General features: G+C 49.8%; 1 protein-coding gene across 11 annotated transcripts in view; it reads right to left on the reverse strand.

Annotated features, from left to right (window-relative positions):
* LOC102945167 (nitric oxide synthase 1 adaptor protein) overlaps positions 1-21,493 on the reverse strand; it is a 188,816-nt gene that overhangs the window by 94,928 nt on the left and 72,395 nt on the right. The gene's annotated exons all lie outside the window — the stretch shown is intronic.

Here is a 21,493-nt window from a genome sequence, read left to right on the forward strand (position 1 = left end):
GAAATCCTGCGTGCCACCAATCTCTCTATTTTAAAGCGAATCTCACACCATCTGGTGCTTTTTTTAAAACTTTGGCTCCTGGAGTCAGGTGACTGCAGGAGACTCTCCACATTCATTTTATAAGAAATCAACTCCTAGCCCTCCTGATTGGAGAGAAAAGCTTGAAAATGTAATCTGAGTGTGATCCTAAAGGCTCAAAACCCAGGCGCCCAAATACATAGAACCCAAAAGGTAAGTTTTTTTTTTTAATCTCATGCTATTTAAACCAAATCGCATGACTTTCTGAGGCAAGATTCCTGAATACCTGAGGTTGATGATACTACAGAAAGCACCATCATATCAATTTCTGTGTAAAATTGCACAATAAACTCAACGGAATTGTGATGGGGGCGGGGAGGGGGTAGCTCCCTTTGATGGACACCCAGCCAGCCAGTTAGCTGTAAAATCCCTCTTGGTCTGTTCTCTGCTTGCTTTACTTGTAAAGGGTTAACAAGCCAACAGGTAAAAGAAAAGGAGAGGGCACCTGACCAAAAGAGCCAATGGGAAGGTAGAACTTTTTAAAATTGGGAAAGAAACTTTCCCTTTGTCTGTTGTTCTCTGGGCTGCAGAGACAGAGCAGCAATGCTGTGTAAGGCTTGAACCAGGTATGAACATTCATCTTTCATATCTAGAAAAAATTATTTGGATAAGAAATGTTTAGACAGACACAATCAGGTTTCTTTTTTATTTTGGTCTGTGGATCTCCTCTGTGCTAACCCCAGATGCTCGTTTGCTTGTAACCTTTAAGCTGAACCCCCAAGAAAGCTATTTTGGGTGCTTAATTTTTGGAATTGCTCTTTTAAAATTTAGCAAAAGGCTAAGTTCCAGATGTAATTTTTTCCTTTTTGTTTTTAATAAAATTTAGCTTTTTTAGGAACAGGATTGGATTTTTGGTGTCCTAAGAGGTTTGTGCATGTTCTTTGATTAGCTGGTAGCCACAGCTAATTTCCTTTGTTTTATTTCTGAGCTCTTCCCCCGGGGGGTAGGAGGAGGCGGCTTATGGGTACCCCACAGGGAGGAATTCCCAAGTGCTCCTTCCTGGGTTCAAAGGGGCGGGTTTTGCATTTGGGTGGTGGCAGAGTTTACCAAGCCAAGATCAGAGAAAAGCTGTAACCTTGGGAGTGTTTGGAGTGTCAAGTATTAATTTTTAAAATCCTTGCAGGCCCGAACTTCTGCACTCGGAGTGACAGAGTGGGGATTCAGCCTTGACAGGAATACAACTGCACCAAAAATATTAGCAAGAGACACTAAAAAGAGGTCAAATCAAGGAAGAAAAATCCAATTTATTTGTTCCCAGGGCCACTACATCTTTATCATCTCAGGGTGAAGCTCCCACGAACCAGAACTAGCTAAAATCTTTGACTGATGGTTTATAGGAAGAATTTGATTATTCCAAGCTCAAACTTCTTGGTTCAAAGAAGACTTCAGGCTGTCTCAGGGCTTGTCTCTGGAGACACAGTGCCGCTGGAAAACTTCAGTGTAGACACTACCTACGCTGATGGGAAGGGTTAGGTCAGGTGGATTCTTCACACCCCGGAGCAACACAGCTGGGTCGACCTAACTTTTAAGTGTAGACCAGGCCTCAGGGGCAAAAGTATACTCACCCATCTGATCACTTACAAAATCCAAGCACTTAAAAGCAAGGAAATGAATTGTTAAGTGTACCTTATAGCCTACACAACCCACATAATAAATACATTATCCATATGAAGTAGAAGGAAGTGTATATTTCATCAAAACACAAGCACCTTAACTCTGACTCACGGATTGGTTGTTATTTTTTTTAATGTATCATTTGTATCTTGAGTTTAGGGTTTAAATATTTTTCTTTAAAGGGAAACTGTTAAGTAGGAACTATTCTCATTTGATACATACAGAAAAACTTGCCAAGAGAGACCACTTATGGGAGTTAGCAAAAGTGGTCGCTTGTGAGAGGTGGTCTTTTTTCAAAGGTATGATATTGCAACGCTTACTTCTCCACTGCTGCTGGCGGCGGCGCTGCCTTCAGAGCTGGGCAGAGCCGAGCGTGGCAGCTGCTGGCTAGGTACCCAGCTCTGAAGGGTGTAAGAAAATGTGGTCACTGGTTGCAGATGACAGGTCATCGCTCTTCACAGTTAAATTATAGGGGGAAAAGTTCTGTGGCCTCTGCAAGTAGTCGCTCGTGACAGGTGGTCGCTAAGGCAGATTTGACTGTATATCAATTAACAGCACAATATTCTGGTAAGCATACAGTTACATATGTAATTTAATAAAGAAAGTATATAAGAGTGGCAATTTATAGTAAAATTACGTATGCATCTGGGACTGAACAGTATGTGTCAAAACTATGCAAAATCAACACTTAAAAATGTGTTCCCCTTCTGTGACTGTTTCTGGACTCCTTCTGTGAAGAAGAAATAATTTTAGACAGAGACTTTACTACTGTAAATCCTAGATTGGGTAGATAAGACACTAACAAAAGAGATGACAATGTAGGACAGCATCTATTTTAGATTCATTGTCATGTGTTTACAGACAGTTGAAAAAAGTTTCACCGGAATAAAAATGATCTCACCTTATTCTCCTCCATATAAAATGTAGAAAGGGAGATTTCATTCTAATCATGAATGCTCTCCCTCAATAAATTATAAGCACAAACAAACATTAGAAATATGTCAGACCATGCTCCAACAGCACTGATTCTTCATTTGGGTGAAAAACTCCCTTTACTTAAACTTTGCAGGTGATCTAGGATCCAGATACAACATAGTTATTTTAAAAAAATATTACCCAATATTTTGAACATAATGACAGTATGCAAAAGGAGTCAAAGAAAAGTGGTGTGTTTGCACAGCACTTAGCATAATGGGGTATCAAGCTTGTTGGGGCCCTCTGACACTAATGAAATATAAATAAATGATACAAATTATTAATAATGGGAGATCACTTTATTATCAGAGCCTCCCAATTAAAAAACAAAGAGTCTACAAAACAGGCTGCAGCTGGAAAAGGAGATTCAGAATGAGAATTCCATCGTTACAAACAAGTGATTCCAATAAAATCCTTTGCCAGCTTACTAGCATGGGAGACAATCTAACAATTTATGGAAAGGAAATAAAGGGGATAAACTTCTGACCAGGACATTGTTCTCTATTTCGCTCTTCACCCAACAAAACAATCTGAAGAAATCAGAGATGCACAACTGGAGTCCAATATACATAAATGTGCAAGTCCTAGATATGACTGGGCTTTGGTGACGTCTAAAACATGGAACATGGCGAACGCCACTAGAGGGCTCTCAATTAAAGGGACAAAATCTATTCTCATGCACTACAGCAGGGGTGGGCAAACCACGGCCCATGGGCCAGAGCCGTTTTAAGCTGGCCTGCGAGCTGCACCACCGGCTGGGGCCAGGGGTGGATTAACCTTTTGTGGGCCCTGGCGCCAAACATATTTGTGGGCCCCCATGTAGTCGTTGTGGGCTCCAAATGTGGGCCTGGTGTATACCCGGTACTGAATCTCAGAGACATTTTTCATTTTGATCACACACCTCTGCATGACTATATGCATTGCTATACACAGCTCCCTCAGCCCCCAGTTTTTCCCATTAAGCTGTATATGCGGGTTTACCAGTGTCCACAATGAGCAGTAATTTCACAGTGATCAGGGGAAACTCCCCACAGATTTATCTCCTTCCTCATTCAGACCTTCTATAGCCATGTCTCCAGTACCACCCTATGTCTCCTGTCACTGTATGTGGTTCTGGCCTCAGCTCAATAAAGTTTCATAGCCAGCAGATACCTGATCAATTCTGACAAATCCCTCCCTCAATGCTCATCCTGCCATTTGAGCAAGCCACTTGCAAACACCATTTCCCCAAAGTGAGGACTTAACCCCTGGGAACCTGAAGTCACCAGCTTTTCTCCCTCTGCTCCCATCTACATACTAGTCTACTACTTGGTCACCACCACCTCTCCCTATGCTTGTTTCCCTGCTACCTTGGACATGCTCCCTAGCCATCTGGGGCTATTCTCCCCCTGCAAGCCTGATCTGCTTCCTTTTTCCCTGCTCCCCTTGACATTCCTTTCCTATTGGTGACCTCTGTTCCTTGAGATTAACTCCAGTTTATTTATCCGCTCCTTGCTTAATGGCCCCCAGTAGTCACAGAGCCACCTGCAGCTTCTCTGGCTACAGCCATGTGGCCAATTGCCAGAGGCCAGCCTTAGATAGCTACAGCTGCTAGCAAAAGAGGGGTGGCAATTCCAAGGCTGAGCATGCTTGAACCTTGCAATGGCAGCATTAGGGGGTTCTAAATTCTCAGCACTGGCCCTAGGCAGCTGCAGACTCTGGAGTTAGGCACTTCCCTTCTCTAGGTCATGGCTTAAAGTACCTGAGATGCCCATCACCTGCAGCAGAGGCCACCAATTCCCACACCCCCCTCATCTAGCACATAGTCATGCAGAAAGTGCAGCCTGAATGATTTTGGAGGCTGGAGTGCCAGGAGGTTCCCATCCCTGAGCAGCAGCTCTGCAACAAGCTCACATGGCCCCCTCCTCCGCTGTGGGACCAGGACCCTGTGAAGACAGTGGAGTTACTCCGTGTATAACCAGTTCTGTCCAAAGCCTGTTGAAGTAAATGGGAGTCTTTTCATTGTCTTTAATGGGCTGCGTATAGAAGCAAAGGACCCTGTTCTAGACTCCAGGAGCAAAGTGCATTCTATGCTCCACTGGTTTACTGTTGTAACAGGAAGGTCTCACATTACCTAGTGAATAAGCAACACTTCCTACAGCACCTAACTTTTTCTGAGAGGCCTCCTGCTTAGCTTACCAGGGCTGAAAATATCAGGTAGTATGGTTACAAAAGCAAGACACTTCTGAATTCAGCAAGAATTTTGGATGTGCACAGAACACAGACAGGACTGGTTCCAGCATGGTTACAGAACTGCAGTCAAGTGGAACAATTTTCGGCTTATGTGATTGGAGGATATCTGATCTGAGGTGCCTTTGTTATTCTTTTCTTCCGCTCTTCATTTCCGTGGAGAATTTGCCAATGCAATATCATGGTCTTCATCATGGTCTTCTTTTTAAACAAACAAAACAACAAAAAAATGGCAATGGCTATTGAAGATAGCAATTCCAGTCCTAGTTAGCACTGGGAAGACCCGAGCATTTGTTGCTCAATTTTATCCTACTTTTTCTACAGCAAATTACATTGGATCAGCACATTTGATTTGGGAGAAATGAAGTAACAGCTGTCCAAATTGAGCCTGAGCACTCCTGAATTTTGAGGGTGTTCAAATCTGGAAGGCATGTGCTAGATTCATTGGATAAATCTGGAAAAGAGAAGTCAATTTCTGCTTCCATGGCTCAGAAGTGGAAATCCTCCTGCGTGCCTGGTACTGTACCTAAAGCTGCCCAGGTCCTCTAGTAGAGCCTCCCCTCCCTTACTTTTCATTTTAACTTCTCCTGGTGGGGTCCACATACCTCGCCTGCTAGGCTTCAGATAGAGAGGTGCACTGTCCATTCATTCCACCTAGTTCCTTCTTTGGGGGCTGCCAGGTGAGGTCACACCAGCATCCTTAAGCCAATCTGAGGAAGTCTTCTAAGGGTGCTATCTGGGCCAAAGCCTTCTACTCCTTGGGCATACTTGTTCTCCATTCACAGTGCCACCCCCTTCTAGCAGCCAGCTCCCCTTTCCTGTTGATAGCAGCCAAGGGAATGCTGGGAAATGTAGTTCCGTCCCTGCTCCAAGGCTGGCTCTCTAGGCAGGGAGCTGGCCAAGGAACTACAGCTCCCAGGGCCCCTTGGGTTCTCAGCTCCCATGCTGGATCCCTGCTGCTCCGCTTCTGCAGCGTTGGGAGAGGGGAGGAAGCGAGTGCTATGGGTCCCCTTCTGAGTTTGGGCCCGGTGCTAAGGCACCATGGTAAATCCGGTACTGGCTGGGGCGCTTGGTCAGGGTCGCACCAGTGGCTCGGCCCTGGTCCGGCACTCCGGACAGGATGCTGGGTCAGGGGCCGCACCAGCAACTTGGCCCCGCTCCGGCACTCCGGCCGGGACGCTGGGTCGGGGGCCGCACCAGCGACTTGGCCCCGCTCCGGCACTCCGGCCGGGACGCTGGGTGGGGGGCCGGACCATGCGGCTTGGCCCCGCTCTAGCTGGGGCGCTGGATCAGGGGCCACACCACACAGCTCGGCCCTGCTCCGGCACGCCATCCGGGGCGCTGGGTCAGGGCTGCACTACGTGGCTGGGCCCTGCTCCAATGGGAGCTGCAGGGGCAGTGCCTGCGGATGGGGCAGCATGTAAAGCTGCCTGGCTGCGCCTCTGCATAGGAGCCGGAGAAGGGACATGCCACTGCTTCTGGGAGTTGCTTGAGGTAAGCGCCACTCAGAGCCTGCACCCCTAAGCCTCTCCCCATGCCCCAGCCCCCTGCCCCAGCCCCGATCCCCCTTACTCTCTCCAAACCCCTCAATCTCAGCCCGGAGCACCCTCCTGTACCCCAAACCTCTCATCCCCAGCCCTACCCCAGAGCCTGCACCCCCAGCCGGAACCTGCACCTCTTTCCTTACCCCTGCCCCAGCCCTGATCCCCCTCCTGCCCTCCGAACCCCTTTGTCCCAGCCCAGACCACCCTCCTACACCCCGAACTCCTCATCCCCAGCCAGAGCCCACACCCCATCCTGCCCCCCAACCCAAATTTTATGAGCATTCATGGCCCGCCATTAAATTTCTATTCCCTGACATGGCCCTCGGGCCAAAAAGTTTGCCCACCCCTGCACTACAGAAATGTAAAGGAATGCAACCTGGTTCTATCAACCCCCAAATTAGGAAAGCAGAAAGGTAAATGGTTATACATTACAGAGAAGCAGAAGGTATTTCTCAGCCTGTTATAAAAATCAGAGTGGATTACCCAGCATTAGTAAAAAAATAATTACACATTACTTAAATAGAGCGAACTCTCCATGTTTCAATTAACCATAGATATGCTTGAACAATCCAAAGTCTTATCAGCTGTAAATGGTATGAAAAATAGCAAAGCTCTAGACCTGGGCAGATTACTGTTTAAATGTTTAATGATATTCTAAGAACTTTCCATGGTCCTCTCATAAATAAATTTAACAGAGAAAAATACCAGTCCTAGGCAATGTTCCCTCTAATTTTTCACACACATATGTGGATTGAATTTTGTTATGTGCACCGATATGAAGGTGAAGTGGAGTGCCAAGCCAGGCCGTCGGGGTTGCTGCTGAGCGTTGGCCTGGTGTCATGACACCATTGTAAACCCGGTACTGCCCGGGCTGGTCTGGGCTGGGGCCGAGGGAGGGTTGCCTCTCCTAATCGCACCCCTGAGTGCCTGTGCTGCACTTAATGAGCTGCTGTGCGACCGCACAGCTTAGAGGGAACTTAGGTCCTAGGCTCTGACCATCATTAGTTCTAGACCTGGAAAGGACCTTATAGGGTGCTCATCATGAAAGCCATTCTCTGCATTAATAAACTCAGTTGTAAGGATCCTAGCCAAGGAACTGGGCCCTGATTCAGCAAAGCATTTAAGCACATACTTAAAATTAAGCAAAAGCTTAATACTTGATACTTTCCTGTATCAGACCTGAATGCATATAAATGTAACCCACACCAAACTTTCCCATCACTGATGGAAGACATTCACTGCTTTGGAAAAGACTCTAGCTTTTAATGCCAACTACGTTAAATCAGAAATGGTAAGGGCAAATTTAACTGAACGACATGGACAAGATATGAGTGAAACATTCAGATTTTGATGGCCGCAAAATGTAGTAAAATATTTAGGGATATTTTAAATAAATAAAAAATAATAAAAAATAAACAATTTTTGAATTATTGTTCAGCTTATTATGTTGTTATATATTACGTAATTATAAATTATTATATAACAGCTATATTATTCAAATCACATGCACACACATTATGCATCATAGTCTCAAAAGAAAACTGGGGAAAATTATACAAAATGTTGGCTGGGAGGCATATCTCTCCTGAGATGATCATGCTGCCCAGGTTTTATCAATATTTATCTCAATGACATACAAAATACTCTACTAGATTTTATAAGGGAAAAGGAACACCATTAGGGAAACAGCTTAATGTTATTTAGACAAAGACAAGGAGGGGATGGCTTTACCAGACAGAGATGCCTCAATAATCAGTAACTGACTGATTACAAAGAAACCCATATAAACAGGGGAATGAATGTCCCAGTCCCAGGTAGAATGGCCCCGACTAAAACAGTCCTCTGGCGATGTGGCTAAGTAAAACCGATGGATGCTAATGTTTATATTGCTTCACCAGAGCATGGATCAGTACAACCTGAACATTTTTGATGAGACATTCAGTAAGTGTAACTTCTTCCCATTCCCAAAGATGCCACAGAGAGAAATTTAGACTTTAACCCTAACTCAAGATGAGGTCATTTTGAGATATAGGAGGACACAGGTCTGAAGAGATTCTCCCAGCTCTTTGAAAAGATACTTTATCTATGTGATGAATTAAACATTATTATAAAATGAGAGCTGAAGGTATGTATAATTAGGCCTTGTCTACACTGGCAAGTTTCTGCGCAGTAAAGCAGCATTCTCCATTGTAACTCCTGAGGTGTACACACTGCCGAGCCACTTAGTGCGCAGAAACTGCGTAGTTGCAGCACTGTAAAAATACCACCCCATCGAGAGGCGTACGGCTCTCTGCGCCAGGGCTACAGTGCCACGGTGACACTGTAGACACAAGAACCCACAGCACGGCCACCTTCAGAACACAGCCAGATCCAATGGGAGATTACACACAGCCCGTGGCATGGAGGGAGGGGGAGATTACACAGAGCCCCTGGCATGGGGGAGGAGATGGAGGTTACACAGCAACCTTCGCACGAGGCGGGGGGAGGAGATGGAGGTTACACAGAACCCCTGGAATGGGGGGAAGGTGGAGGTTACACAGACCCAATGGCATGGGGGGGGGAAAGAGATGGAGGTTACACAGAACACAGGCACGGGAGTAGGAGGAGATGGAGGTTACAGAGCCCCTGGCATGGGGGGGTGGGGGGGGGGAGAAGGGGAGATGGAGGTTACACAGAATCCTTGGCATGGGGTGGGGAGATAGGGGTTCACACAGAGCCCCTGGCATATAGGGAAAATTTACACAGAGCCCCTGGCATCGGGAGGGGGGAGGAGATGAAGGTTACACAGAACCCCTTGCATGTGGGGGAGATGGAGCTTACACAGAGCCCCTGTTATGTGGGGGAGTTGGAGGTTACACAGAGACCCTGGCATGGCCGGGGGGTGGGGGGGGAATGGAGGATACACAGAGCTGCTGGCATGCGTGGAAGATGCAGATTACACACAGCCACTGGCATGGGGTGAGATTATACAGAGCCCCTAGCATGTGGGGGTGGGGGAATATGGAGGTTTCACAAATCCCCTGGCATAGGGTGGGGGGAGATTACACAGAGCCCCTGACATGGTGGGGGAGATGGAGGTTACACAGAGGTCCTAGCACGGGGGAGGGGCGGGGGAGATGGAAGTTACACAGAGCTCCGAGCATGGGGGGAAAGAGATGGAGGTTACACAGAGCCCCTGGCATGGGGGAGGGGGAGATGGAGGTTACACAGAGCCCCTGGCATGGGAGATGAGATGAAGGTTACACACAACTCTTGGCATGGGGGAGATGCAGGTTACAGAAAGTCCCTGGTATTAGGAGGAGTTGGAGGTTACACAGAGCCCCTGGCATGGGGCGGTGGGTGATTACACAGAGCCCTGGTACGCGGGGGGAGGATGGAGGCTATACTGAGCCGCTGGCATGGGAGTGAGATGGAGCTTACAGAGCTCCTGGCATGGTGGGGGAGATGGAGGTTACACAGAGCCCCTGGCATCAGGGGAGGGGAGACAGAAGTTAGAGCGCCACTGGCATGGCGGGGGGAAGGGGGGGGGAGACGGAGGATACACAGAGCCGCTGGCATGGGTGGGGAGACGGAGGATACACAGAGCCGCTGGCATGGGTGGGGAGACGGAGGATACACAGAGCCGCTGGCATCGGAATGGGGGGAGGAGATGGAGGTTTCACAGAGCTCCTGGCATGGGGCAGAAGATTATACAGAGCCCCTGGTACACAGGGGGAGGATGGAGCTGCTGGCGTGGGAAGGAGATGGAGCTTACAGAGCCCCTGGCATGGTGGGGGAGATGGAGGTTACACAGAAGCCCTGGGATGGAGGAGGGTCAGGGGAGATGGAGGTTATAGAGCCACTGGCATGGGGGGGCAGATGGAGGATGCACAGAACCCCTGGCATGCGGGGGAGATGGAGGTTACACAGAGCCCAATACATGGAGGGAGGGGGAAGATTACACATAGCCCCTGGCGTGGGGGAGGAGAGATTCAGGTCACACAAAGCCCCTGGTATTGGGAGGAGTTGGAAGTTACACAGAGCCCCTGGCATGGGGGAGGAGTGGGAGGTTACAGAGCTCCTGGCATGCGGGGGGAGAGATGGTGGTTACACAAAGGCCCAGGCATGCGGGGGAGATGAAGTTTAGAGAGCCCCTGACATGGAGCGGGGAGAGGAGGATAAAAAGAGGCCCTAACAGCAGCGGGGAGTGTGTGTGTGTGTGTGTGGGGGGAATGGAGGTTACAGAGCCCCTGGCATGGCCGGGGGAGATGAAAGTTACACAGAGCCCCTAGCATGGCAGGGGGTAGGGGTACCCCTTCTGGAATAGCAGGTGCGTGGGGTAGGATGGAGGGGCACTGGCAGAGCTGTGTGGAAGGGACCCCAGGTCTGAAATAGCTGGGGGTTGGGGCACGATGGAGGGTACTGGCAAAGATGTGTGGAAGTGACCCCAGGCCTAGAATAGCAGAGGGGGGTGCAGCAGGACTGAGGGGCACTGGCAGAGCTGTGTGGAAGAACCCCAGACCTGGAATAGCAGCGGGTTTGGCAGGACTGATGGCAAATGACAGAGCTGTGTGGAAATGACCCCAGGCCTGGAACAGCAGGGGTTTGAGGCAGGATGCAGGGGCACTGGCAGAGCTGGGTGGAAGGGGACCCCAGGTCTGGAATAGCAGGGGGGTGGGGCAGGGTATAGGGGCACTGGCAGAGCTGTGGGGAAGGGGACCTTGGGCCTGGAATAGCAGGGGTTGGGGCAGGATGGAGGGGAAGGTGGGGAGCTGTTTGTGAGGATCCCATTCCCTGGTCTAGAATCCCAGGGCAGTGTGCTAGGACTGAGTGGCATGGCTCCTGCCTCTAGGCATCACTTTGACTTACCAGGAATAGTAAAATTCCCTTGAGGCAAAGCAGGGGCGGGGCGGGGATGGGGGGAGGGGGAAGAGGCAGAAGCCAGAAAATCCAGGAACTGTCTTGGGCCATGCAGTCCCAGGGAACATGAGAGTGGCTTGTGGAAGTGGAAGCGGAGGTGGAGAGGCTCCTGACACAGGTGAAGGTGAAAGGTCTGGTTGTGTACACAGCGGGGATGGAGACATTCCAGCAGGATGAGCACTGCTCAGCAGCAGGTAGGGAGCATGCTTCCTGCCCTGCGAGGACCAGTAGGGGCTGGAGCTGGGGCCAGGAGGAGAGACAGATGGCAGGAAACAGGAAGGGGAGGCAAGTGCTTTTCCTGGTTGGAAAAGGAGGGGCTGGCTCTCCTGAGGCTGGAGCTGCGCCCTGCAGTATGGTAAGGAAGGGCTTAGGAAAGTGATGCCCCCCCCCGCATCCTGGGACATTCCATCGGCAAAGCTCAGCCTCTCCCACAGAGCCAGGCGCTCCCAGTGGCCTGGACCCAGCCAAGCCACCTCTCACTGCAGCGGTGGCAGCATGGGGCTGGAGCTGGTACAAGAAGGGGAGTAAATGAGTAGGTGCTGCTGAGTGCCTGGCCCTGGCAACACCCCACCCTGACACTCTCCCTCACGACCAGGGACACACTGGCCCCGGTGCTTCCAACAGAGGAGTTGTCAAAACACATTCACAAGTACAAGCCGCTTCCTTCCCAAAGGCCTGCTGATGGGAGTACTGCTGCACTGTAACCTGGCTCAGTGCTCCGCTCGCAAGGGCCCAGGTCCCAGCCCTGCCCCCAGCCTGCTCGACGCGCTCAGGAGCATAGAACTGCCCGCCACTTGGAAACATTCACCCTAACATCATGGCCAAAGCTGCCTTGGAGATCTGGATGCCAATTAATGGGAACTGGGCATCTAACCCTTAGGCAGCTTTGAAAATCCCATCCTAAGAATCCAAAGCACACTCCCTGCCAAACCATGGCAGTATGCCACATGCCCTGCCCAGGTCAGTAGGACCCCTCCCTGGGGCAAGGGCCTTTTGCTTTCCGACACCTCTGGTGAGTAGCCCTGGGCACTGACAGCACCATGTTCTGCTCCTGTGGGATCCCAGGGGCTCCATGAGGGCAGTGAAAGCGTGGCTCTGAAATGCCATGAGGGACCCAGAGCTGTAGCAGCTGCACAACATGGGATCGAGACAGGGAGTGAAATATGGCTCAGGTCACTCACAGAGCACGGCCTCAGGAATAGAGAACTGAGGAGAGGAAAGATCCAAATGCACAGCAATACTTCCATCGGAGAAGGGCAGCAACAGGCCCTCACGGCACAGCTGTCTTCATACTGGTGAGGGCTCTCACCACAGTCTGGTTTGGATCCCTCACACGGGGGCACTTCCCAGCACAGACAGTATGGCTAGAACTGCCCTTTGGTCTCTCCTGCAAGCCTCATGTTCCAGGAGAGCTCCAGCGAGGCCTTCTCCCCACAAGCCGTTCCCACCCTGCTCAATGCCCCCAGCCCATAGGGCTCAGTCACACCCAGCAGTGGCAGTCAAGGCGCGCTGGGAGCCACCAGCGCCCGACCTCAGGGCTTGTCTACACAGCTGCAAAGTGCGCCACAGGGGTGGGGTCTGGGCCCTGCTGTCCTCTCCCTGCCCTACGCAGACCCACCAGCACGTTCTAAAAGCTACCGAGTCCTGTCTGAAAGAGGCCTATGCCATCCCAAACTCGGTATCTTTCAGCGAGCACCGGCAGGGTCTGCACGGGGCAGTTAGAGCACCCCTCTGGTGAGCTTTGCTGGCACAGTGTCACTAGCCTTCAGAAGCAGCATGACTGTTTTGGTGCATCGGAGCACCTCCTCAGCACACATGGACAGAACGTGCGGGCTAGACCCCGTTCTAGGGACAAGCCTGCAGGGTATCCCTCCCAGACAGGGGAGGCTAATGAGAGCTCTCCTATCTTAGAGCCCAGGACATCTATGGGATCGACAGACTACACAGAGGGAGCTGGTACAGGCTGAGCTACACAGCAGCTAGGGGCCATGGTGCTTTGCAAGCCCTGCAATAATGTGGTCCAAGGGTGGGAAGCTGAAGCTGGACAAATTCAGACAGGAAATGAGGCGTGAATTTTTAACAGTGAGAGCAACCAACCACTGGCACAACTTGCCAAGGGATGTGCTTGACTCCCTGGCATTGGGGATTTTAAAGTTATGATTGGATTTCTTTCTGCTCTAGGAATTATTTTGGGGTGTAGAAAGAGAGAGCCTGGAGCACGGGCCTGGTGCAAAGCCTGAGCCTGAACAAAGTCAGCAAAAGTTATGTTATCCGCATTTGACAGGGCCTGGCAGTTGCTCATGCTTGCCAGCAAGTTAGTGTCTGGTACACGAACTCGGCACTGGTATTGCTAGCATTGCTAAAACATACTGAATGTGTAAACACATTCCAGCAGGCCAGCACAAGAACCCCCCAGCCTAGCATGGTTTGACAAAAGTGATGAATAGTGATATTTTGTCTGAAACATCAGGATTAAAGGTACAAAGACGTGGTGAATAGGGATGTTTTGTCTGAAAGATCAGGAGGAAAGTACATGGGGAGATAACAAACATGTCATGAAATGTATAAAGTGATAGGAAAGTTGTTTATCCCAGATTGTTTGTCTCAGTCTATAAATGTTGGGATACATTGCTTTAACCCTTCAGCTGGCCTAGGGGGCGGTGGAAAGTCCCGCCACTGACTGAGCTGGTCAATTGTCACAGGCATACTTGTGTTAGTGTGACCTGTAACCATTGAGCTGGGGCATTAGCACCATGATTTGTTGGCAATAAACCGGCCCGGGTTCCTTTGCTACTAAACCAAGTCTTATGGGCTTATTGGGCAGTTCGACTGGAGCCTGCTGTACGGGCTATCTGGCCAGAAGCCGGTGCAGCATGCAGAAAGAACACACGCACACAGCCAACATCTGACAACATGGGGCAGATCTCTGGCCTGTGCTATGCAGGTCACAATGGTCCCTTCTGGCTTTGGAATCTATGACCTAAGCCTGTAAGCTAGCTTTCCCAGCAGCCTTCAATCACACCAGCATCCTCACTGCAGACAGCTGTAAGCAACCATCTACAGAAGCTTGGGTCTGCTGGCTGGGCTGGGCGCCAGGTTTCTGCACTTCCTTCTCCAGTTCCACAAGTGAGGGAGCACAGAGGACACCAGAGATGACCCAGAGGCCTGGGAAGTGGTGCCCAACAGAGCAGGTTGGTTTTATTGGAAGAGGGGCTGTACAGTTCAGGCAGCCTCCATCTCAACAGTAGGAGAACCAGTCTTCTGGGTCACACCTAGCTAGGTGAGAAGGGAGAGCATTAGACCAGCTACACATGGAAAGCACTGGACAAATGCCCAGACAACTCAGACTCCTGGTGTCCAGAGAGTAACAAATCAAGGTGTCAAGGGGTGGGAAGGAATACATCCTTTAGCTATCCACACAGCCATAGCAGTTGCTGGGGTAATAAACAGGAAGAACTGGAAATGACCATGTTTGAGAAGAAATCTGACCTACTTGACATTACTGTGGTGGAAGGAATCACATGACTAGAACGTGAAAATGACTGGGACGCTCTACTTGGGGAGCACAGATGAGCCAATGGGGGAAGGGAGGAGGCACATTCTATCACAGATCCCATTCCCTGCTTTGGAGTTAATGACAACACAGGGTCAGGGATGCTAATGGATCAATGTTCTAAGTGAGAAAGCACAAGAAAGGGCAGGAGCCGAGGTTCATCACAGACCAGCAAGCGAAAAGGAGAGTAGGAAATAGCTCCTTAAGCCTCTATCTACAACTAAAAAAAAACTTTATGATTGGAAACGGGAGGGGAGGCATGCAGGGGGGAGTGTGCTGGAGGCTTGATATTGCCAGCAGTAAAGCAGTCTAGAGTGTCTAAAACTGAAAGATAAATAATTTCCTAACACAAAAAAACGTTGCACTCTGTTATGCACTCACTGTTATGTGTGAACAGAGAAGCCCTGGCCAATACTATATGTGTGACAGACATGGCAACAGGTCATGTTCTAAATACAGAGATTTAACCCTTTTATGATCACTGTACATCACCTGGCCAGTGGGGTGAAGTTACTGCATAACTAGGGGGGGTTACAAGTAGGGCTGCAGGTTTGTCACAACTTTTTTTAAATCAAAATCACACAGCACGATGGTGAAGTTAGAAGAAGGTCCGGATTTGGTGATTTCTCTGTGATTTTTGATAAAAACGTCCCGACAAATGAGAGGCCATCGGCCACCCGACTCTCTGCCCTGGCCTTGCCCTCAATCCTTGCCCAGTGAGGGGAGGGCCAGAGACCAAACTCATCCCTCACTTGTCCCAGGCATGGGCAGTGGTGACTTCTGTGTCCCACAGGGCTGTGTCCAGCTCCCCCCTCTGGGCACTGTGACTTGGCACACAGGGTCATAGCATCGCTCAGTTTTAGCCCTGCTGCCCCAGCACTATGATGGGTGGGGGGGTTGGGCCAAATCTGAGTGAGCGGCACTGCGACCCCATGCACCAGGTTGCCACATCTGGAGCAGGGAGCCAAGCCCAGCCCCACAGGACACAGGAGCTGCCACTGCAGGGTGAGTGTGAGGGGGGCTCACACTCCAACCTTCCCCCCAGGCCTTCCCTCTGCATATCGACTACTACCCCATCCTGAAAGAAACCTTTCCTGAACCCCCACTTCTGGCTTTCAAACAACCCCCCAACCTCTCCAAGCTCAGCATCGGAAGCAAGCCCCCCACAGACTAGGGCACACCAACTCAAAGCGGCACCAAATCCTGCCAGACCAAGAGATGCAAAACCTGCAGACATATCTCCACTTCTAGGATGATCAACACCCTCACAACTCACCTTTCAAAATCCATAGGTCCTACACATGCCTATCACAACAGGTGGTGTACCTCATCCCGTGCACTAAACACCCCAATAAAACTATGTGTATGAAACCAGTCAGTCACTCCGCTCTCAAATGAACTCACACAGGAAAGTGATAAAAGACAAAGACACTACAACACCTGTGGGTGAACATCTCTCAGTCCTCATCCTCAAGTCAAAGGAAACCTGCACAACACTTTCAAAAGACGAATCTGGGAGCTTAAATTCATAACTCTGCTAGATGCTAAAAACCATGGACTGAACAGAGACACTGGATTTATGGCTCATTACAACAATCTACTACCCATTAACCCCCTCTTTTTGTCCTATGACTGCAGGGGTGTTAATGGGTAACTTTACCTTGAATGGTTCCTTAGAACAGTGGTTTTCAAACTTTTTTTTCTGGGGACGCAGTTGAAGAAAATTGTTGATGCCCGCGACTCAGCGGAGCTGGGAATGAGGAGTCCAGGGTGTGAGAGGGGGCTCTGGGTTGGGGCGCGGGAGGGGGTCAGGGCTTTGAGCTGGGGGTGCAGGCTCTGGGGTGGGGCTGGGGATGAGGGGTTTGGGGTGCAGGAGGGGCTCTGGTTTGGGGGGCTCAGGGCTGGGGCAGGGGTTTGGGGTGCGGGAGGGGGTCAGGGCTCTTGGCTGGGAATGCAGGCTCTGGGGTGGGGCTGGGGATGAGGGGTTTGGGGTGCAGGAAGGGGTTCCGGGTTTGGGCAGGGGCTCAGGGCTGGGGCAGGGGGTTGGGGTGCGAGCTTACCTCCAGTGGCTCCCAGTCAGTGGTGCAGCTGGGGTGCAGATGCAGGCTTCCTGCCTGTCCTGGCACTGTGGATCGCGCTGCGCCCCGGAATTGGCCAGCAGAAGGTCCGGCTCCTAGGCAGATGTACGCAAGCGGCTCCGCACAGCTCTTGCCCTCAGGCACCGCCCCCCGCCCCCGCTCCCATTGGCTGGTTCCTAGCCAATGGGAGTGCAGAGCTGGTGCTCGGGGTGGGGTCAGTGCACATAGCCCTGTTGCCCCCCTGCCTGGAAGCCAGACCCACTGCTGGCCACTTCTGGGGCGCAGCGCAGTGTCAGAACAAGTAGCCACTAGCCTGCCTTAGGTGGGCAGCACCACTGATGGGACTTTTAACCTCCCGGTCGGCGATGCTCACCAGAGCCCCTGGGGTCCCTGGGTGCTGAGCAAGGCAACCCAGTGCCTTAAATGTTGAGACCCAGTACTGGTTCGCAACCTGAACTTTGAAAAACACTGCCTTAGAATATGTGCTAACTACTTATGCTAAACAATCTGTTCCACCTTGCATTTAGCTGGGACGCTCTGAGTACCTTTCCCAGGCCTGAGGAAAAGCTCGTGTGGCTCCATAGCTTGCCTCTCTCAGTAGCAGAAGTTGGTCCAGTAAACCCATCTTGCCTCTCTAATATCCTAGGACCGACGCAGCTACAACTACACTGCACACCACAATGTGGTAAGCTGTTATATTCAAAGATTCTGTCTCCAACAAGTTGCAAACCTTGTTTTCCCAAATCAAAGGGCTCTGAATGGTTAAACCAGTGGTTCTCAACCAGGGGTACACATACCCCTGGGGGTACACAGAGGTCTTCCGGGGGTACATCAACTCATCTAGATATTTGACTAGTTTTACAAAAGGCTACATAAATAGCACTAGTGAGGTCAATATAAACTAAAACATCATACAGACAATAACTTGTTTCTACTGCTCTATATACTATAAACTGAAATGTAAGTACAAAATTTACATTCCAGTTGATTCATTTTATAATTCTATGGTAAAAATGAGAATGGAAGCAATTGTTTAGTAATAGTGTGCTGTGACACTTGTGTATTTTTATGTCTGATTTTGTAAGCAAGTCATTTTTAAGTGAGGTGAAACTTGGGGATATGCAAGACAAATCAGACTTCTGAAAGGGGTACAGTAGTTTGGAAAGGTTGAGAGCCACTGGGTTAAACGGTAGCCTGATTCCTGAGACGGGGGGCTGTCATAAATATAAAGGAAAGAGTAGCATAAAAATCCCTCTTTGGCAGCTGTACTGAACCACTTTAACTGTAAGGGGTTAAGAAGTTCAAATAACCTGGTTGGCACCTGACCAGAAGGAAAGAAGATATTTTCAAATCTGCAAGGGGGGAGGTTTTGTTTGTGCTCTCTTTGTTTGTTCCCTCTCCAGACGGAGAGAGAGACCAGGCAGGTACAACATCTTCTGAAAACATACCTGAAATGAACCATCTAAGATTACAAAAATTGTAAGTAAGGCAAGGAAATGCATTAGGTTATCTTTTATTTTAGCTTATGAATTTTCCCTAAGAGGGAGTTTTATTCCTGTTTTTGTAACTGTGAAGATGAGTCCAGAGGGGAGTCCTCTGTGTTTTAAATCTTTTTATTACCTTGTAAAGTTACCTTCCATCCTGATTTTGCAGGTGTGATTCTTTTACTTTTTTCTTTATAATAAAGTTCTTCTTTTAGGAACCTGATTGATTTTAGTGTCCTAAAGATAAAGGGTCTGGTCTATACTTACTTTAATGTAAGTAATTGGTTGGTATATGATTCTCAAGCCTCCCCAGGAAAGGGGCTGAAGGGACTTGGGGGGATATTTTGGGGGAATAGGGATTCCAAGTGACCCGTCCCTGAATTTTTGTTTAAATCACTTGGTGGTGGTAGCAATACCATCCAAGGACAAGAAAAGGAATTTGTGCCTTGGGGAAGTTTTTAACCTAAGCTGGTAGAATATAAGATTAAGGGGTCTTTCATATGGGTCCCCACATCTGAACCCCAGAGTTCAGAGTGGGGAGGGAATCCTGACAGGGGCCGAGTCTCACAAGGGGCAGCTTAGAGAATGTGAGTGAGCTCTGACAGGGTGAGGCTCTGCAAAGGAGTCTATGGGGAGTTAGGGAGACAGTTTAACTGCGGGTAGATTCAACATGCCCAGAGCGTGTTTTATGGTTTTTAAGATCTGTTTTTAAAAATATTTGGTTCTAACAATTCTTTGCTTGAAGAATGCTGTCTGGTCACTGGTTACCACTGTCCCAGCCCCAGGGAACATAATTACAGGGTCTGGTCAAAAGTCAGACCTGCTGAGCCAATCACGGTTAGTATCAGGAGACTGCAACCCAAGACCAGGTCAGAGAGGAGAATCATGCAATTCCCCCCAGCACCAGCTCACGTGATGCCTAGAAGCCTGAGCAGGGAGGATGCACATGTGGGGAGCAAGAAGGGGTCAGAGGTATAGTTAGCGCAGGAACTGTGACAATACCTATACTTGGTGCTTTAAAAAAGCCAATTTACCACAGCTAAATAATTATGAGTAAAACTGACAGGGCAGAAAAACTTAAAACAGAAAAATATGAAGGATAATCAGGAATTGTTTAAGAACTTTTATTAGATATCCCAAAAGCTACCATTCCACAATCACATAAGACAGCTATATTGGTTAAAAAATAATCCTGGTTTAGAGGGGGAATGAAAGCAGCCAAAGAGAAAAAACGGTTACTCACTTCTCGTAACTGTTGTTCTTCGAGATGTGTTGTTCATATCCATTCCAAGTAGGCGTGCGCACGTCACGTGCACACGTCACGTGCACGGCCGTCGGAAAGTTTTTTCCCCTAGCAGCATCCGTCGGGTCAGCTGTGGAGCCCCCTGGAGTAGCACCTTCATGTTGCTCAATATATGACCCTGCTGACCCGGCGCCCCCTCAGTTCCTTCTTGCTGGCTACTCTGACAAAGGGGAAGGAGGGTGGGTTTGGAATGGATATGAGCAACACATCTCGAAGAACAGTTACGAGAGGTAAGTAACCTTTTTTCTTCTTTGAGCAATTGCTCATATCGATTCCAAGTAGGTGACTCCCAAGCCTTACCTAGGCGGTGGGGTCGGAGTTAAGGAATGCTGATTGTAGCACCGCTCTACTGAAAGCAGTGTCGTCCCTGGCATGCTGGACGATGGCGTAGTGCGAGGTGAAGGTATGCATCGAGGACCAAGTCGCTGCCCTGCAGATTTCTTGGATCGGTACCTGGGCCAGGAATGACGCTGACAAGAGGGAGACAAGGGGGAGAGACAAGAGGGAGCATGTGGCCAATGGTTCGAACGGGGGCCCCATGAGCCTCGAAAGGACCAGGTTAAGGTCCCTCGCAGGGACAGGCTGACAGAGCTGAGGATATAAACGGTCCAAGCCTTTGAGAAAGCGACCAAACATAGGGTTAGCGAAGACCGAGAGGCCAGACACATCCAGGTGGAAGGCCAAGATGCCAGTGAGGTGAACTCTTGCGGAGGGCGCCGCCAGGCTTGCTGTTTCAGGCGCAGGAGGTACTCCAAGATGAGTGATACCGGTGCCTGGAGGGGGAGTGTGCCACGCTGATCACGCCAACATAAAAATCTTTTCCACTTTGCCAGATACGTGGCTTTAGTGGAGGGCTTCCTGCTGCCCACCTGCACTGAAGCTCCGTGGGGTGTGTGATTGCTCATATCCACTTAGAATGGATATGAGCAATCACTTGAAGAAATAAAAAAAATATAATGAAAAAAGGCGATCTGGGAGCCAGTAAAGGAAACAGGAGGGGGACTGGAAGCCAGTTGGCTGGGGGGTGACACTGATTAGACTAGGAGCTGGGGGCATGGAGGGAGACAAGGACAGCTGGGCAAAGAAACAAGGACAAGGAGCAGCGGGTGGGACTGGGAGCCAGTGGGGGGTGAGAGGATGATTGGAGGCCATGGGGAGGAGAGAGCCAGATAGGATGAGGAAGGAGGAAGTGGCATTGGCTGGGCAAGGGGATGGGGATGAGAAGACAGGAGTAGAGAATGGGTCTGGGGAAGCAAGAATGGGACAGGGACAAGGGGCTGGGCTGAGGAAAAGACAGACCTGGGACAGGGACAGGTTGGAGCAGAAAGGATCAAGCTTGGAGGCAAGGAACAGGCAGAAAGGTCTGTGACCATTAGACCACACTCCCCTCTACAGCCCTGAATGGAACCCAAGATTCCTGGACATAGAGGGATGGACATTGCGAGGAGATGGGCCATGGCCCCCATGAGGCATTGAATCTCAACTCCTGCTCATATTAAAGATCTGATGGTGCTACTCCTCCAGAAGGGGTGTTTGCCCGCATCCCCTGCCCAGATCGGAGCCTTACATTGTGCTCCACAAATTTCCTCCTCCTGTCCATGACTGGGCAGCGTTTCAGGAGACTATTACACAGATATCACTGTTCATCCGAAGGGTGGCACTGGTTGCTCTTGACTAACCTAAAGAAATTGTGGTCACGTGACAGACTTCACCCTCACCTCAAAAATTGCCTTTTT

This window comes from Chelonia mydas, chromosome 8 (genome assembly GCF_015237465.2).
Source record: "Chelonia mydas isolate rCheMyd1 chromosome 8, rCheMyd1.pri.v2, whole genome shotgun sequence".
Lineage (NCBI taxonomy): Eukaryota > Metazoa > Chordata > Testudines > Cheloniidae > Chelonia > Chelonia mydas.